Raw genomic sequence first — 14,117 nt, 5'->3', positions numbered from 1 at the left:
GAACTGGCAAAAACCATGAAAGTTCCATGGAACAAATGCTACCAAAATAGACCCACATACTTCTGCTAGGCGACAGTCAACAAAATAAATGTGTTTTTCAATACATTTCTTATGAAAAACCAAGCTGAAGTCCCGATGTCAAATCTTGCTCAGTTCACTTTATTGGAATTGCGCTTAAAAAAACGCCCAGGGTTAGAAAACTAAGCCAGTGTGTTGCTTAGTCCTTCAATGGCATATGGACCACAGTTTCTTCCCACTTAATATTTGGAAATCAACATAAGCCCAGCATTGGCATTTCCATGGTAAATAAAAAGACATCACATTTCTCTTTCCCAGGCCAGCTACTTTTCCAGTTCCCTCTCCCTGTGCTCAGGAAAACAACCCAGGATCTGCGCCCCTGTGAGAACCTGCCTGATTCAAACTGTGCCAGGAAAACATGAAGTGGTTTACCTTACGCTACAATACAGGTTGGGTGAATAGTGGGCTGATCAAAAAGGATAACGGGCTGGAGCGCTGAATAGAACCACAAGGAAATCCATTCCTAAGTGGGTTTCATTCGGCATCCCTGCGTCCTGTGCTTGGTTTCAGATCTCTTGTTTAGCTCCCCTTTCAGTACAGCTCAGTTGATTTTTTAGTTAATTTAAAAGCAGTAAGAACATGTCAAAAAACCAGAAAGCAAATGGGACAGTCACAGCTTCCTTTCGCAAAGATGGTTATCAGCACTATCAGACATCTCCAGTCTTCGCTCCTGGGAACAAGCCTTCGTTTAGATAGTGTCTGAGGATTAATTGGCAAGGGGCTGTCTCCTGATATTGAGTTTCTTCCTTCCCTAGCTGACAAGCACACACCGCTCCCGCCGGTTTTCTGTGATATTCTGGCACTTGAGAGTGGTTCTGAAATAGCCCCGGCAGACCTGCCTTCTTCCACTGCTGTGCACCTACTGGCCAGTTCCCAGAGACTAGAATATGGTTAGAAAGAAAAACAATGGCCCTCAGTGCCACAGTGTAGAATGGCAATGGGAGGAAGTGACAGAGACACAGGAAACAGGGAGAGAGGTTTTCTTACACAAACAAGCCCAGGGAGGAACAGGCTAGGAAAACAAAGGTAAGGCTGGAGAAAGCAGCCACCGGGCCCTGGGGAGAATGTGGTCACGGGCAGGGTCCCCCCGAGCAGTGGAGCCAGGGGCCTCGGCGCCTGTGGCACTTCAGTCGCTGACCAGGCCTTCAGGGGCTCCTGAGGTCTGAGGCCAGCAGAGGCCAAGAAGGAAACCTAAGAATGCACTAGCTCCCAGGGTTTGGCGTGTCTGGGAAGGGCTCACCCCATCCCTGTGGGAGTCAGGGGCAAGCCGCCCTGCCTTTTCTGCCTTCCCTCCAGCTTCCCCACATAGCAGCAGGTCATAAGCCCTAACCAGTGCACAGCCCCTGCCCCTGAGTTGTGACTGATCTCTGGAACTGCCTGCTTAATTGTTTCTTCTTGCAAAAGCTGGAATTCCTAGCCTGTCTAACTGACGCTGCACCCTTGCTCCATCCTTCCTGGTTCAGGATTGGGTTCCTCTGGGATGGATCCTTGCCTCAGTTGCTCCCTCATCTGCATAAACTCTCCCAGAGCCTGCATGATCTCTCATCGTTGCATGCTGCTCACCCACCTCCGTGATCCATGGCCTCAGCACAGGCCTGCACTTAGTAGGTGCTCAGGAAAGGCTTGCTGACATAAAGCTAATTGAACTTCCTGCCTGCACTCTTGCTTCCAGGTAGAACCTTCCTGTCCTGGGGCTTCTGATGCTGGCCACTCCCTGGTGACCCCTCTTGGCCACCTGCAACATTTACTCACTTTTCTTCCAGAAAGGGGCCAGGGACTATTCTGATAGAGCAATAGGAAACCCTTTTGCCCACTCCCTATTTGGGGGGTAGCATATTAAAAGTAAGACTACGGTCTAGAGATTCCTGTCATCTCCAATAGTCCTTTGTGGAATTAGTCTTGGAAGGTTTCCCCCCTCCCCCATCCCCAGGGGGAAATGATCCATCCAGGGGCAGCTCCACGGGTGGCTGGGGGGATGGTGATGGCTAGAGCTGCCCTACAGTCTCTACTGCCCTCTTTCCTAAGCCACCATGAATGAAGACAATGCATTTTTTTTTATACGCACTATTTCTTTTGTATGACTATTGCTGTTTTCTAAATGTAGTATTAATAAAAACATTTGACCAGTCTAAGCTGGAGTTTCCCAAAAGGTAGCTGGAGACTCAAAAAAGGTGCTCTCAGAGAGAAAGGGAGGACCAGCTGAGCCCAGAGAATGTTGTTCAGAGCAAATTTATTCCCTTACATAGGGTTTCACTTTGGGGGCATTCCCCCCTTGAGATATGATGCTGTATTTAGCATATAGTTTGACATTTCTTCCTTCATATTTTGTGATTCCCCTTAATATTGCACAACTATTCAGTGACATTTACATGTCCATACAACTTTGGGTGGTGAGGTTATAGAGAAAGAAAGAGATGGGCCAGCAAATGGAGGCGAGAACTGCCTTGTACTCTGAAGCCCTCCCCATGGGCCCTTGAGGAGGAAGCAGAATTTTACAGGGGTCCTCAGTAAATAGCAGCCAGGTGGCTCATGGTGGGGCATGAAGGAGCTGTTGGCTCAAGGAGAAGTAGTCAACTGGATGACTTGAAAGCAGGTGTGAGAGAGAGGGACGTTCCCAGGGTAGATGGGAAAAAAACCACCGTTGGAATCACAGATTAATTGGGTGGTTAGTTGTTTAATGTATTAAGTTACAAACTCCTCTCATTAAATTATAAACTCTACATGGGTAGCGACTCTGTCCAGAGTTACATTCAATAAATATTTGTTGAGTAGGTGAATAGATACATTTATTACACTATTGATTTAATAGTTTCTTATTTACTTGTTCATTCAGTCATTAAAAAAAACACAAAAACACATTGACTCTCATCTTTGGGCTGAGCACTAGAGAGACACTAAGAATAATGTGGAGCAAATACGTAGACGAAGCTGCTCCGTTAGCATCTGCTTCTGTGCTGTAGTTCCCGAAACTCACTGAGCTTGCCCTGCAAAAATTACTCTTATTTATCCTGCTGGAAACCAGCCCCTGCATACATGGTTCATATTTACTGGATTCGGCGACAACTTCCCTGTTTCTCCCAGCTGGAATTATCTCATTTCTTCATCTTTCCAGGGAGTTAGGATTCCTAGGAACTCTAGCTCACTTCTCTGTTAAAACTGCCACCATCATGGAACCATACTAGTTGGGTTAGATTAAAGTGCATTTCTTTTTCTTTTTCTTTTTTTAAATTGGGGTATAGTTGCTTTACAATGTTGTGTTAGTTTCTGCTTTACAACAAAGTGAATCAGCTATATCTATACATATATCCCCTCCCTCTTGGACCTCCCTCCCACCCCCCCATCCCACCCATCGAGGTCATCACAGAGCACCGAGCTGAGCTCCTGCGCTATACAGCCAGTTCCCACTAGCTATGTGCACAGACGTCAATCCCAATCTCCCAGTTCATCCCACCCTCCCTGCACCAGGCCCCACCTGTGTCCACACGTCCCTTCTCTACGTCTGAGTCTCTATTCCTGCCCTGCAAATAGGTTCATCTGTACCATTTTTCTAGATTCCACATATATGCATTAATATATGATATTTGTTTTTCTCTTTCTGACTTACTTCATTCTGCATGCATTTCCAAAGTTAGAACCCATCTCCACATCTGTGAAAATGGAGAGGAGATGAGCTTTGATTTGACTTTAAGATGATAAACACAGGACTATTTTCTAAATGTTCTGGAAGTTATAAAGCTGATTACCTCTTAGTCTTGGGCAAAAACATAGGGTGGGGATTTTGAAACTAGAAAGAAATTTGAAAACAACTTGCAAGTTTTTCTCATTTTATAAAGATAGAAGACAGAGCAGAACTTAGCTTCTATTTTTAGCTCTGCTGCTCCTTATTTGGTTGTCCTTAGGCAACTCCACCAACACATTCTTAGTTTTATCAGCATCTACCCTATCTACCATGTATCTTAAAGAGATTATGGATATGGAAGAACTCAGAGAAGTTTAAAGTGCACATAAATGTAATGCTTCTGGAAATCTAGATGGATGATGATTCGATTTTATAGTACCTGGGAATCGGTTTCAGATAAAGCAAATCAAGACTATTTCTTTAAATGAGATAATAGGTATAAAGCTCTTAGCACAGTCCCAGGCCTATGATGCGTGCTTGATAAATATTTGCTATTATTACTATTATTCTTTCCCATTCTGAAAAATATAATCATTTCAGAGCGCTACCAATTACACCTGAAAATAAACCTATCTTGGTTTATACTGAAAACTCAGTATGTGCATGGAATATCTTTATTTTGGTTAATACAGCAAGCTCAAGAGCAATATTTTCATGTTAAAGGAGTAAAATCCATGCATTAAGAACTGGAATTAATTCCAGAGAGCAAATTGCTTTGATTTCAACCCTCAATAAGTTCTTATCTTTCTTTATCTACATTATTCACCTAAAGTATCTTGGGTGAAAACTTTGTTTTGAAGCATCAGATTTAAAATGTAATTCTATGACTCCAGTGGTTTTGGTATAATTGTTACACATATTTCTAATCAGTTTTCCTAAAAGTCCAGAATTTGGGGGGAGCAGGGATAATCATAATACTCCCAACTTATCCATACCATTTAAATAACTGGAACACAAAAGTGAGGTAATTTTTGCCAAATAGTTGGAGCTTCAAAGAACAAATTCCTTATTTTCTTTTTTTAAAAAAATCTCACTTTAGGAAGCGGTTTGTGTCTAACAGCACAAGCTGCTGAATAGGAATATTCATTCTTTAAGTGGGGACATGCAAAGGCCATGTGAATGTGGAGTTCTAAAAGTGTATAGCAGATTCAATTTGTTATAAAGCAGAAACTAACACACCATTGTAAAGCAATTATACTCCAATAAAGATGTTAAAAAAAAAAAAGGGATTCTAAGGGAAAAGTATAAATATCTCAGACCACTGTTACCCGTTGTATAATCTTCCTCCCCAGTTTGTGTTTCTCCTCTCCTTCTGCCATGGCTGATGTTTCCTTTGGGGCTGTGCTATTACTCGCAGTGCTTCTAATTTGGTATTTGACTTCAATTGGATTTTTTTTTTTTTTTTTTTTTGCGGTACGCGGGCCTCTTACTGCTGTGGCCTCTCCCGTTGCGGAGCACAGGCTCCGGACACGCAGGCTCAGCGGCCATGGCTCACGGACCCAGCCGCTCTGTGGCATGTGGGATCTTCCCGGACCGGGGCACGAACCCATGTCCCCTGCATCGGCAGGCGGACTCTCAACCACTGCGCCACCAGAGAAGCCCTCAATTGGATTTTAATTAAAATAGATCACGACTGGAATGAGACACCTTGTGAGAGAGTGAACTCCATCACTGAATGTATAGTCAGATCCTGGATGGCTGTACAGTGAGGATGCTGAAGAGAGCATCCTTTGGCAGTTGGCCGATGTAGTGAATAGAATCCTTTCCAAAAACTGGGATTTTGCTCTACAGAGCAGATTTCTTTTTTCTTTTTTTTTTTTTTTTTTTGCCAAATTTTCTTTTTCCACCATTTCAGAAAGACCTGGGGGCAGTAAGGAGCTATGAATCAAGTCTTTAGGTAAATGAGAGAAGGATTACTAGAGAAACTTGATGGTGATGGATGTTAACTAGACTTATTTTGGTGATCATTTTGTAATATACACAAATATCAAATCATTACATTACACGCCTAAAACTAATATAATGTTATATGTCAGCTGTATCTAAAAAATAAAATAACAAAGAAACACGGACCCTAAATTACAAAACCATAACATTTTAAAACTAGCAGATGCCTTAGAGATTATCTTGCTCACTGATTCTCCACCTTGACTGTACATTAGAACCATTTTGGTTGCTTTAAAAAACACTACCAGTATTGGACCTTCACCCCAAAACACGAATTCCCTTGAATTGGCTTCACAGAAAACAACAAAAAAAAGATGAAACCTGCAGATTCTGTTAATTGCACCAGGTTCCAGAGTAAGCGGTGGCAGAGCGAGACCAGCACCACCAGTGTCAGGGCAGTGTACTCCCATCAGAAAACACTTTTTTAAAGTCCTATTTATTTCTCTCTTCCATCTCATTTTTTTTAAGTTCCAGGTGGAAATGGTGATCTTCCATTTTTTCACCCCATTTCTTCACCTCAGCAGTCACCAAACACCAACTACATCTCGGAAGGATTCATCTTGCAAAATAACTTGGAAACTCCAGATAGTTTTGTTTATTTAAAGGGCCTCTGACCAGGTTCACTTGGGATAAACTGAGATTGTGTGGAGTTGATGAAGCTCCCCATGTTAATGCACACGGATCTTGAGAACCAATTGACCGTCTGAGAGGTTCAAAAGTGTAAGAAACCTCATTGGAATGTGTTCAATGCAAAAAAGGTATTCCCTGGTCTTTTGCTCTCTCCCTGAATTTTGATGAGTAGGCTGCAGTCTGGTTAAGTGGGTCACCCAAGAGGCTCCCAGGTGGCCCAGCCAACCTCAGGAGGAGACATTGTGGCCCTCTGACCTGAGGGCAGAGTTTTCCATTACAGAAGTGAAATGAGGCTCCAAAGCTGGAAAGGGGGCATTGTCATTGGAAGGTGCCTGACTTACAACCCAGAGCAAAAACTCAAAGCTTTCTGTCTTCCCCCAACCCCTCCCCACCACGTTTCTTTTCAAAAAGCAACAAATTCTGGCCGGTTATCATTTATGCTCCACCCGATTCTTCTAAGTCAGCTTTTGTGCAGGAAAATAGAGAACTATTTTCATTGCCTTATCAGTGTCCCAGGAAAGGGGAAAAGAGGTCTGGCCTGCTATCTGCGCCTTGCCTGGGGACAATGAAACGCTGAAAGCAGGCTCCAAGGGTGAGGGGCTGCCACTTCAGACCCACAGAGTGTCTGCAAGGACCAGGGAAGGAGGTGGTGGAGGAGGGGCTCCGCTTAGCCTGCTGAAAACATAATAGCTCCTTGGGGTGGGCTGCTGCAAACAGGAAGGGTGTGGGCAGGATCTGAGCGCAGCTGCCATTCTGCTCATGCTGCCATTCTCACAGCCTTTGATCAGCAGGCAAATGGCATTTTGTGCCCTGAGATAAATGCCTGGTCAGAGGGTGTGGGTGGCTATGGAAGGGGATAAGGATTAAAGATGAAGGTGGCTTATAGCCTGCCTTAAGGATGTGTGTTTCAAGTCTGGGATCAGGGAGGTGCTAGGTGCAAGGACACAGTAAGGTTTCCCATGGATGCATTCATTCATTCATTCATTTGTCAAACACTTGTTCGGCACCCAGTAAGTTCAAGGCTCTGTGCTAGACACTGTAGGGGATGCAACAGTGAATAACACACAAGCCGTTTCTAGTCTAATATGGAAAATCTTAAGCATGGGAGGTCATTTGAGAGGCCAGAAATTGCAGGTTGGAAGGGAGCAAGAGGAGGGGTACTTGTTCAGCCTATGTACATTCTCCCCCACCGCAACCTCAGGTATCGCTGCCCCCATTTCCACCCCTCCCCACCTTGGGATGTGTGCCCTGGGGTTGAGAATGACTGTGAACAAGGAACACTCTGGGCGTGTGCACTGGGTGGAGACAGATTAGTAAAAACAAGGGAAACTGATGCTTGGTCTAATAGAGAAGCTAAGGCTTATACAAAAACAAACAAGTAAGCAAACAATAACCAAAACAAACAACCAAAACCTTCAAATATACAGTAAGGAGAGTTATTGCAGTGGAGGAGATGGAGGTCTTAAGCAGTGACAAGGAGGAGAAGCGGTCCCTTCCAGCCAGGGCAGTGGTGGTCATTGTGATGATGGGTATGTGAAGAAGAGCTTCATGGAAGGATGATTCCTGTAAGAGGCCTTGAAGGGTGGTGAGGTGGCAACGGGCAAGGGATGCCTGGAAGGATGGGAAGGTAGAAAGAACATTTTGGGGACAAATGAAATATCATAAACAGAGCTCAGTGGCAGGGGTGAACACACCTAGTAGGAAGTAGCTCCCTTTGGCTGAGAATGTATGTTTGCCCCGAGAGAGAACACTGGAAAGTAGAGTCGAGCCATTCTCTGGAGTGTTTCAAAGGCAGACTAAGAACTTTAAATCTCTAATCAGGCCACAGTGAGTGGAGGTTTTATCCTCTCACCCATCACTTACCAACCCTACACTTTCCCGTAGCCTGAAGGAAGTCCCCCAGATCCTATGGTGTAGTGCCTTGCCTCTGGGCCAAACACAAAATTTGAGGGCCGCACACCAAAAAAGTTTAATAGATGGCCTAAACCTTTTCTGAAATTCTAGGCGAAGCCCTCTTACCATTCATTAATTGATTTCATAAAACAAATATCTCAGAGGTGTCCTATTTTAATTCATAATTTATAATTAAAGTATAATTTATAATGCATAATTAAAATCTAAAAAATTTTTAGATTTATAATTGAATAACATCCTGACATTGTTCCAGGCCTTGGGGGATATCACATTGAACAAAAAATGCAAAATCCTCCCCCTAAGGAGCTAACATTCTAATTGTGGAAAAGCAACCGAAACACATATGCATCAAGTCATGGTTATGAGGAAGAAGAACGCCGGGTAATACATCGGAGAGGGTGTTGGTGTTGGTGGGTTAGTTTGTGTAGGGTGGTCAGGGGAGGCCGCTCTGATACATGAGTGATAACGTGGGCAACAACATGATTGAAGTGAGAGGAAGGCATTCCAGGCAAAGGGAATTTGGTCCATCCTATAGTGGTTGCAAGGAGCGGGGACCTTGCCAAATTCACTAGTGATGGATACATGCGTCTCTCCTTGGGAGGTGAGGAGACAGGTAAGGGAAAGCCCGTGCCATATGCTTGACCTGGAAACCGTCACACAGCCTTCCGGAGCTTTGCCCCTTGGTGGCCAATCCTTTGTTGCTTAGTGTTCTGTAGTGGTTGGAAATGATTTCAAATCCACTTGTTTGTGACAAAAATGAAATTGTTTTTAAGAGTAAAAGTGTTTTCAGAATGAAGTTATTCTTTTGATATAAAAGTGAAATTGTGTGTCCAGATGTCATCATCCGCATCTGTGGTTGCTGAGAAGCACTCGGTAGCTCAGCTGCTCAGGGTGCTGCTGGGGGCCTATCAGTAAGAACATATAAAGCAGCAGCCATGGCCAGGGGACTGGTTTCTAAATATCCAGAGTTTGTGAGGACTCTCTGAGGATGTTCAGTCTGGGCAAGGCCACACTCTGCTGATCTAAATAGCTCTCGTAAGACCTTGGGGCATTAGCTCCCGCCTTAGTAAAGGCCACTCTTTGACTGGCAGTGGCGAAAGCCAAGCAGCAGCCCCAGGAAGGTCATCTTGCCAAACATCCCCGTTCCCTAGCAACGTGCTCCAGCAAAAAGGGACTTACGTTTTCCCCAACTCATCTAAGGGTACACCTCAAACTAAATTTGGATTTTATTCCTTCATTTCCCCTTGCCTGAAACAATAGTGTAATTAATCTACCATTGGTTTGGAGTATGTTCTTTCGTTATTGGCCAATTAAGAGACATTATCCTGCATGCTACTGGCTTGCGAAATCTTGATAATTCCCACAGTGAACTTGTGTTAAATAAAATATTGGCAAAGACATCTCAGTCTCTGAGCATAATTTGCTGCTCCTCCAAACAAAACACTCAGTATAGGCTTCTTAGGATGGAAGCAAACAAATTTACCCAAAATATCTTAATAGGCCCTGATTTTGATGAGTAATCCTGGATTAGGAAAATGTTATGGGTTAGAATTCTTCTATGACACTGAAGGTGGTTTTGGAAGGAGACTGTGAAATTTTAAAAGGGTGTTGAATTGTTAGGGATGGGGAAAGCCTTCCTATAAATCGGTTCCTCATTAATCCAAAAAAACCGGTGTCTCCTTTGAGGTGTAAAGGAGGATAACATCTCTGTTGCCTGCTTGAGAGCCAAGAACTCATCAGTAAATAATTCACGAATGTCAGTTTTCTTTGGCAGATGAAATCCCTGTTGAAACACTACAAAATTTGGTATATTTCTCTCTGCCCTGCAACTGCCTGTTGCTTTCCCAAACTAACGTAAATATAGTTGGAAAAGTTCAAAAAAGCATGTATGTGGAAAAATTGGCAAGTGGAATGAGTCTCATGGTTTGGTATACAGTGTGCTCCTAAAAATGAGAAAGTTGAACCGTAGATGTACTCATTTCCTGAGAACTAAAAATGTTTTTTTCAATCCTAATTTTTAAAGAAAAATTTGACATAATTCAAGAACTATTGTCAACATTAATTAAGGTTGAGAGTGATTCTTCTTATAACTAGTATTAGTCTTTTGAAAATATTTTTATTTTAGTTTCATAAAATAATAAGGGAAATGTAATTTTAAAAAGGGTATCAGGGGCTTCCCTGGTGGCGCAGTGGTTGAGAATCTGCCTGCCGATGCAGGGGACATGGGTTCGTGCCCCGGTCCGGGAAGATCCCACATGCCGCGGAGCGGCTGGGCCCGTGAGCCATGGCCGCTGAGCCTACGCATCCGGAGCCTGTGCTCCGCAACGGGAGAGGCCACAGCAGTGAGAGGCCCGCGTACCGCAAAAAAAAAAAAAAAGGGGTATCAGAACTTCCCTCTATTCTTTCCTTCTTTTTTGTAATGACATTTCTTTACGTGTGATCGTAAGAAAACCTGGAAGAAGGCTTGGAAGACCTCTTTCTAAGGAGATGAGATCTGTTTGAATGCACTTTCCTGGGCTGCTGTGGGGATCTTCATTTTTTGGCCCCTGGAGGATCTTAACCATGTATGTATCAGGACCTCTGAAATAGTCAACAAATGTCAAGTATAAATGGGTTATTCAACTACATACTCATCAAAGAGGGAGTTTTAAACTAGAGAAGGAAACCTATTCTGAAGAGACTTAATTTTGTTCTGTACTGGATCCCTGGAATTAAACATGTACACATACATACACAATCTGCATACATACATAAATCTCTAGAAAATATAGCTTTTATTTTTCCCCTACTCATGACCGCTAAGCTTTTTCTTTTTTCTCCAGATCTTCTGGAAAATGACCTGGGACAGCTTTAATGGTCTCTTTGTACCTTTACAGAGTAACAGACTCTAGAGCATGAACTCCAGCTTGCGTGAGGGATCTAGGTTCTGCCCAGACTTGAGGAGCTATCTGCCCGAAGAGTGGAACTCTGGAGTGACCCTGTGGCCCTTTGGTGTCTTGGCTTGGGCCCAGCTGTAGGCTAGTGAGACTAATGGAGGCCAGGAGGAGGGGGATCTCTTCCCATCTGCTCTAAGAGTAATGGTTTAGAAATGGCTGCTTTTGGATAGCCTGCCTGACCTAATTGGAAAACCCGGGATATGTGCTATTGAACAGATTTCCCTGTCTGGGAATTTTTCTTAATTTCTGGGGCAGGTCCAGGATAAATCAGATATTTCAGGCATGGATAAAATCCATTTGACCCACACTTGCAACAGGGGCAGAAGACCCCTTAGGTGTAGTTCATCTTTCTTCAGCTGCTTCTTAAGTCTGAGAAATTGGGTCAGTAACCTAACCTCCTTGAGCTTCTACTATGGCTTTACAATGGGTAGCAATTTCTTCCTCCTAGTGGTATCACAGGGCTTAAATGAGACACTGTGTAGGGCAACCATCATCATTCCTAGCACGTTGTGCCTGATGCACGTCAGTTCCCCCTCCCTTGTCTGTGAACAGGGCACGAACACTGGCTCAGGTGCTCTGGCTGTGGAGCCATTCGCTGTTCTCAGACCCACCTGACAGCTGAACACACGATATTAACTATTTCAGAATTAGTTGTGAAATCATATGAAATGCCACTTTCTTAAAATCAACATTAATTCATTCAACATGAATTAATGTTGATTAATATTAATTTCATTAATATTCAACATGAATATCTGCTAGACTCTGCTAAGTTCTGGAGATATCAATGAAGTACAGTTTCTACCTTAAAGCAGTTCTGAGTTTAGGGGAAAGCCCAGCACATAACAGACAAGGATGGCTCCAAGGATTACTTGGAGTCAATCAGGCGAGAAGACTGGGGGATGAAAAAGGCTTCGAGAGTGGGGATCATTTTTAGTAAAGACACTAGATAATTCAGATGGGGGTGCCTAAAGGAACATACTTGAAAACAGCACTGCTCTTAAATACATTCATTCCAGAAGTCTTAATTTTTGTGAGTAACATGGCTCTCTTATAGTTAACTATAAAAAATAAACACACTTCATCACCCTGCATCTGTCTTATTATGTACTCCTACATTTATTTTTGTAATCTCCAATTCTATTTACCAAGAAAATCACCCTTTCTCCCGCACTTTTTCCAATCGTCACTTTAAAAACAACAACAACAAAAACAAGCACCCAGATAATTAAATTCACTGAGCTTCCTCAAAAACATAGACTTCCACGAGTATGTCCTCTAAGCTGCCTGGAGTGTGCTGAGGTCTCCGAGTGCTACAAACAAATATATGCAGGCTCGCTGATCTGAGACACATTATCAGTGTCCAGTGCTCACTCAGATGTATTCGGTGTGAATGAGGAATGAGCATTAAGTGTGTACCATGGGCATTGCATAATATTGGAGCATCGTTTTGTTTGAGTTTTGCTATCGTAATGACTTGTGGGTTCAAGTTGTATTTCTGTAGCACTGTGACAAATTGAAAAGTGAAAAAAATTCAACAAGCTAGCTGATTGTGTTACCTTCTATCACACCAATGATTCACTTTCTAACTTCAGCAGAATGAGTAAGTATTTTCATGGATAGCAGGTGCAGATTTGGATTAAGTATTCCATCTGGAGTAGGTTATTTTTGTTACAGCTTAACTTTGTGAAGAAAATTATAAGAAACCACTATGTGTACTTGCATGAGGCTTGGTATTTACTTTTACCAAAACTTGAAAATCCACATACAGAGAGAGATGCCCAGCCCTGCTGTATCCTGGTTAATTTACAGTATAATTGCCCTTTTGGCCAGAGGTGGGATGACTTATGTAGCAGCATTGATGTTCACTGTTTTGATTTGTCATAGTGTCCGGAAGAGGGGTAAGTAATATATTCCTGTAAGGTAGAGCCAGTTGCTGGCTTCTCTTTGTAAGAGAATTTTTTTTTTTCAATTGAAATGGCCTGTGAGATGCAGATGGCTAAGTGATTCCGTGATGCATGATGTCTCACACATCTTAACCAGTTAGAAAGGGCTGTGAGAATTGCATGGAATTAATCCCATCCAGAAGGTCTAGGGACAGCCTCAACTACTCAAACTCTAGTTACTTGGTTTACAATGTCACAAGAGCCCTTGATAGGATTAAAGCTGTGTATCTCCTGGCAGTTTGTCTGTTATTTCTTGTTAACTGTGTGTATGCCTCTGTGTGTGTGTGTGTGTGTGTGTGTGTGTCTACAACTGTGTTAGCATTTGTCAGGGGTTAACCTTAAGCTCTCACATTCATTTTATTCAATCCGCCAAGCTAAGAGGTCCTTTGAAAATAGCCACTTCTTTTACATTTATAAAGACCATGCCATTTAGTTGACTTCTCTTGACTTTTTCGAGTGTTTGTTTTGAATTTTCATTTTATACAGGAAATAGACATAATCACCAATAAATTTAACTTTAATAACTTAGACCCTGGGAGCCTTTCCTGGTTGGCAAAAAAATTCCCTGCATGCTGCAAATCCTGCTTATGGGATATCCTATTTCTTATCTGGAGTTGAAAGTAGGATTAATCCACGTGATTAAGAAAATCTTTCTAAAAGATACCCTGCATCCTCTTTAAAATTAAACTCTGCCTGGAAGTTTCTTTCTTTCTTACTAAAATCATAATCTCAATTTAAAAAGTAAAAGTAGATCACAGGATCTTGGTGTTTTCTATAGGTATTTTTAAAACTCAAAGATGGTGGGATCCTACCCATTAATTATACCCCCCAAAAATGATGTTAGAATATAATTTTGAATCAGCTGATTATTAATAATCAATATTCATTTAGCAATATACTCAATAGATCAGAGAAATTGGGCAATATAAATAAAAAACTTTTGATTCTTACAATTAAATTACCTATATGAAAAACTTCTACATCGTA

The sequence above is a fragment of the Globicephala melas genome, chromosome 14, assembly GCF_963455315.2.
Source record: "Globicephala melas chromosome 14, mGloMel1.2, whole genome shotgun sequence".
NCBI lineage: Eukaryota > Metazoa > Chordata > Mammalia > Artiodactyla > Delphinidae > Globicephala > Globicephala melas.
The sequence above is the reverse complement of the archived record's forward strand: the minus strand, read 5'-3'. Positions refer to the sequence as shown.